This window comes from Echinops telfairi, unplaced genomic scaffold, assembly GCF_000313985.2.
Source record: "Echinops telfairi isolate 266 unplaced genomic scaffold, ASM31398v2 ScPeMD7_7469;HRSCAF=8507_1, whole genome shotgun sequence".
NCBI lineage: Eukaryota > Metazoa > Chordata > Mammalia > Afrosoricida > Tenrecidae > Echinops > Echinops telfairi.
In genome coordinates, this window is record NW_022111373.1 from 106,904,809 (window position 1) to 106,910,515 (window position 5,707).

Sequence of the window (5,707 nt, forward strand, 5' to 3'; positions counted from 1 at the left end):
AGGGTAGGGGGGAGAAGGGGAGAGGAAGGGAGAAAAGGGGAACCGATCACAATGATCGACACATAACCATATGCCCTTCTACAGGGGGAAGAACAACAGAAAACATGGGGGAAAGGAGACAGCAGTTGGTGTGAGAGAGGAAAATAATAACAATGCACAATCGATCAGGGGGTTATGAGGGGCAGAGGGGGGAAAGAGCTGACACCAAGGGCTCCAAGGAAAATAAATGTCTAGAAAATAATGAAGGCAACATATGTACACACATGCCTGATTCACCTGACGTATAGATGTGATAAAGAACAAAATGAAAAATTAAAATGAAAAGAAAAAAAAGCCTAGTACATGTCAACTAGTGGCTTAGGAAGGCGTCCTGGTGACACAATGGTTCCATGCTTGGTTGCTAACCCAAGGTCAGTGGTCCAAACCCACCAGTGGTTCCACTGAAGAAAGATGTGGTCGTCTGTTTCAGTAAAGATTCCTGCCTTGGAAACCCTACGGATAGTTTTACTGTGTTCTAGCAGGTAATTTTGAGTCCAAATTGACTTGCTGGCTATGGGGTTAGGGGTTTTGTTTTACTGGGCTAAGATCTAAGTGTATAAACCAAACCAAACCCAATGCCATCAACCGGATTCCAACACATAGCCACCCTATATAGTTCTGAGGCTGTAAACCTGTATGGGAGCAGATAATTCATCTTTCTCCCATGGAGCAGCTGGTGGGTCAGAACCACCAACCTTGAGTTTAGAGACCTACACTCCCCAGTCAGCGCCAGGGCTTCATCCAAGGTGATAGAGTTAAAACAGGCCCAGACCTCAGAAGGCTAGTTTAAGGGGGGACACAATGATATAAACTAAATATTAACAATCCAAGTCAGAGTTTGCCTCGGGAGGGTATCAAAAAGAAAGGAACCTCAGCTCGGGTAGCCGGAGGAAAACTTCCAGGAGGAGAAGTCAGTGGGACTTTATAGGCGAAGAGGGAACAGGCATTAACAGAAACTGAAAGCAGTAAGATCTCCCAGGCAGTGAGCATTGTATTTGCAAAATCCATGAAGGCAAGAAATAGCGTGGGACAGGAGAATAATTTGGCAAGTACTGCTACAAGGAGGGAGGAGCACAGATGAAGGAAGCTAGAGAGGAAGGCAAAATTCTCATTCTGAAGGTAGGGTTTGATTTTACTTGGAAAGCTATACCAACCATTTCTAGCAGTGAAGTGATAAGATCAGATACGATTGGTTGAAAGATCATCTGGCACCTGAATGGAGGATAAGTTGGAGGCAAAAAGACTAATGAAGGCATTGTTATGATTAGTTTTTCTCTTAAAAGCCTAGGCCTTCTGGAGTGGTGAAAGCGGAGAGAAGTCCAGATTGGGGAACTGGGAAACTTTATAGACTTCCTCTCCAGAATAGGTAAGGCAACCTTACGTGGCCTGCTGAAAGAAGGAACTCTCTCTCAGAGTTCACAGTAGGTCCTTTTCCTATTTTACAAGCTATTTTCCAGTCTCTCTGTACTTTCTTCTCCTATACCCCTTGCACCATGACTTAGAAAGGCATAAAGGTCGGAGAGGAGATCTTTCGATGGTTCTCTGCAGTGGGCTCCTTTTTCAGTGTGCGTGTGGCATTTTGCAAGGAGCATGGGGTCAATCTGCTCCACAAGACCCCTCTTTAAAGTGCTGAAAAACAGAGCAGTTCCTTTGAGGACTAAAGTGGGCCTGAACCCAAGTCATGACATTTTCAGTTGCTTCACATGCATGTGAAAGTTGGACATTGAATAAGGAAGACCGGAGAAGAGTCAACGTGTTTGAATTATGGTGCTAGCAAAGAATATTTCAAATACCATGGACTGCCAAAAAAAACATACACATCAGTCTTGGAAGAAGGACAGTGAGGATGTTTCTTAGAGGCAAGGAGGAGGTGAAGTTTCACGTACTTCACGTTGTCAGGAGAACCCAGGCCCTGGAGAAGGACACATCATGCTTGGTAAAGCAGAACGGCAGCGAGAAAGAGGAAGGCCATGGAGGAGATGGATTGACACAGTGGATGAGGAATAGGAACAGTTGGGAGGAGGGTTCAGGACTGGGCTCTGTTCTTTCTGTTGTGCATCAGGTTGCTATGGGCCGGAACCAAATCCATGGCATCTAACAACAACACAGCCCTGGTAGAAGCCACGATGGGATAGTGGGTTACACCTTTGGCGGCTAACCATGAAGTTCAAAACCACCAGATGCTCCATGGAAGAAAGATGAGGCTTTCTATTCCTGTAAAGAGTTACCGTCGCGGAAGCCCACGAGGGCAGAACTCTGACAGACTGAGTTGGTTCGACTCAGTGAGTGAATTCCTGCCCATTAGTCAGTCCTCTATCAGTCTCCAGATGGACCTGAATTTCATGGTACCTTGGTTCTTTTGCTATGAAATAGGATTATTCAAATGTCTACTTTAAAGAATGTGAGGATGAAATGAAATACAAATAAAGCTATTGGAACAGTGACTGGCACATAATAAGCATTCAGTAAGTAGCCATGCAGTGGTGGAATCCTAACCTTCCATGCAGGAGGTCTGGTTCAATTCGTGGTCAGTGTATCTCCAGGGAAGGCACCACCCTTCTGCTATCAGAGCCTTTCATGGCACTAGGATGCGCACTCATTCTTTTTGCATATTCAGCTTGAGTCTTTCCTATATAACACAGAAGCCCAGGCAAGACGTGACCGGTGGCCACATAACATTAAGAATTTTAAAGAGCTTTAAGACTGACTTCATCTAATTTTTACATTCTAATCATGTTAGTCTTACATTTGTAATATATGCTCAGTGCTACCAGATAAGGAGACCGCAGCTCAGAGAAGCTAAATCCCTTACCCAAGATCACATAATCAGTGATGGGCACCCAGACTCATCTCAAGCCCCAGCTGACTCTGTACCACCTAGGAACCACGCTTCATGCTGCCTTCCTTGCCTGACTTTGTTATTTTGAGGTAACATCTGCAGCAGGAATGCTTTATCCATGACTATTCTTGGTAGCACTTCTGGCTCTTGATGGGTTTAGCTTCTGATATCCTTATTAAAGTCATTTTTCTCATTTATTTAAATGAAGTCTTTTAATAGTTTTTGTTTAATTTAAACCTGTGGGTCGTGACCTTTGGGGGGGTCAAACACCCCTTTCACAGGGGTCGCCCAATTCATAACAGTAGCAAATTTACAGTTTATGAAGTAGCAACGAAAATAATTTGATGGTTGGGGGGTCATCACAACATGAGGAACAGCATTAGGAAGGTTGAGAACCACTGGTTTAGAAGGTAGGTGGCTAGTAAGACTCTTTTTGGCTCCTGATTGAAATCATTCTCAAAATGAAAAGATCGAAAAATGTTATTCCATGTCCTTTTATTCCCCTCCTTACAACCCTCTGCCCTTGTCTCACAAGATTACTCTACCAGTGGTCCAGATGACTCATCCCAACCCCCAACCCTGATTCCTAGGCTGCACCAGACTCAGATTACGAGGCCAATCAATGCACCAGAAAAAGGACCAATCAGGATGCAAGAATAAAGGCCAATGGGAAAGCAGGATAGGGACTGAGGCGAGCCACTGGTTTCCTGCCACCTGACCCCTCTAAATCCAATGGGGTACCCCTAAACCCATGTCTTCCTCAAATCATGAAGGAGCCAGTTTCGTGATTGAAGCTTACTTTGCTTATTAAATATTTGCTCCACTTATTGTCTTGTTGTGTGGGATACAGAAAGATATCTCCCAAGTTGTATCCCTCAAATATATGCCAAACCCAAGACGCTGCTTGCTACAAGTGGTAAATGATTGTACACTCGGAGGTCAACGAAAGTAGGTCAGAGGTTATTCTCCTTAAGGGTATCAGCCATCTAGAGCAACCAGACTGTTTAATCTGACTCACCCTAAGTAGGGCCCACTCCCTTCTGACAGAGTTCCCTTGAAGGAGAGCCCGAAGGCAAGCCGGGGACCACTGAAGGATGACTAAGGTTAGGCTAATATATTGAGTGTACATTTTCCCACTTATGTACCCCTATTCCCTCCCTTTACTATTGTGTGTACACCCCTAGGTCATCCCCCTCCTATTGCTTGTTTTGCCTATGTTACAACCCCTTCCTATCACATCGATTGTTATCTGTAATCAATATAGATATAGATATAGATATATACCCATAGGTTAGGAATAAAACCTTACAAGCTCTCTCCTGCCCTCTCGTCTCCCACCTCCATGTGTACCACCAAAAGGAGCTGAGATGAGCATGCTACCATGAAATGTGTCTGACTTCTTTATTTTACTCTCTCACCTCTCCCTTTTCTCTATGACTTTACTATAATCTTTATATATCACAACTGTACAATTGCACCTACCAAGCCTGTGATTAGTTGTGGGGGGCTGGCTACCCCCACATTGTTGTACTGCCTTGATGACATGTGTGTATGTGTGTGTGTCTGTTGTGACTGCTACTCAGGAGAAACTTGCTAGCTTGCCCGGGTGACAATGACTTCGGGTACCTAACAGATACCCCCCTAATGCTTCCTTTCATTACTTATATCAACCCTACACTTGGCTTTAGCCCCAAGGGCCCTGATAAAAATCTTACACATAAATGTCGAGAACTGCTGTCCAATGAAGTAGCCATTAGTCACATATTTCCTGAGCACTTGGAGGCTAGTCCGAATTGCTATGTATGGAGAGCAAAATGCACAAATGATTTCACTTAGTAAGAACATCTCATTCATGTTACGTGTTAAAATATTTTTATGTATTGGCATAAAATGTATTCAAATTAATGTCACCGGGGAATTAAACTCAAAATCATGAGACCAGGTTTATTGGTTGTATCAGACACAGGTGGGACTCTCCTGAGTATGCCCCTAGCCATCCTTCAGGTCTAGAAATGAACTGACCCCCATGACTCAGTTTTCAGCCAGACAATAGACAGTTTTATAAGAAGAACAATGACACACGAGATAGGCATACCTTAGACTAACCACTTATTTGAGATTTAAGGGCCAAATGCCCAAGGACGAAGTTCAGAAGGATTTGGAGACAGGTGGAAAGGAAGCACAGGAAGGAGGTGGGATGAATGCAGAGGGATTCCAATGAATGAAATAAAATGTGTACAAACGTTGAATGCACCACTGATCTGCACTGCAAATCTTCTCCCAATTCACAGTAACACATTTTTTACATTTCATGTTCCTTTTCCTTGTTTCATGTGGCATCTACAAATGTAAAATTACACAAGTCATTTGTATTTGGGGTTTGCATTATACACTTTGTGGGCAGCATTGGCTGAAGACGAAAAAGAATGTCATTCGGAGGTATTTTATTAAAAGTTTCGGTGAGGAAGAGAAAAGGGAAGTTTGGTCTTAGTAGGTGGGACCTCCGGTGATCAACACTTAGCACGAACTGAAAACGGGGAGGGGGAGTATTTTGGATGTGACTGTGTCCCCTCCCCCACCGCTAACAAAGCAGGTGACAGATCTTCTTCCGGAGCTCCATTTCCCTACCGGTCCTGGGGTCTCGGCCGGCTCCGGGTCACTGAATACACCTGCGCGCCCACTGAGGTGCGCGTCCCCGAACCCCGGCGCCGGGCCCACCTCCCCACCCCCCGTATTTTTTATTTTCTTGGGATCAACTGTCAGTTTCTCACTGTCTCCACAAAACCATCGAGTAGATCGGGCCTAGCTGGGTAAGCGTCGCCATCCCCC

The 5,707-nt window shown here is 44.6% G+C and overlaps 1 protein-coding gene across 1 annotated transcript in view; it reads left to right on the forward strand.

Moving 5' to 3' along the window:
- The first annotated feature begins 5,589 nt into the window (after positions 1–5,589).
- Positions 5,590–5,707, forward strand: part of PAIP1 (poly(A) binding protein interacting protein 1) — a 41,610-nt gene continuing 41,492 nt past the window's right edge. Inside the window, exon 1 of the mRNA XM_004703629.2 lies at positions 5,590–5,688. The gene's annotated coding sequence lies outside the window, so the exon portion shown is untranslated. The remainder of the gene's footprint in view (positions 5,689–5,707) is intronic.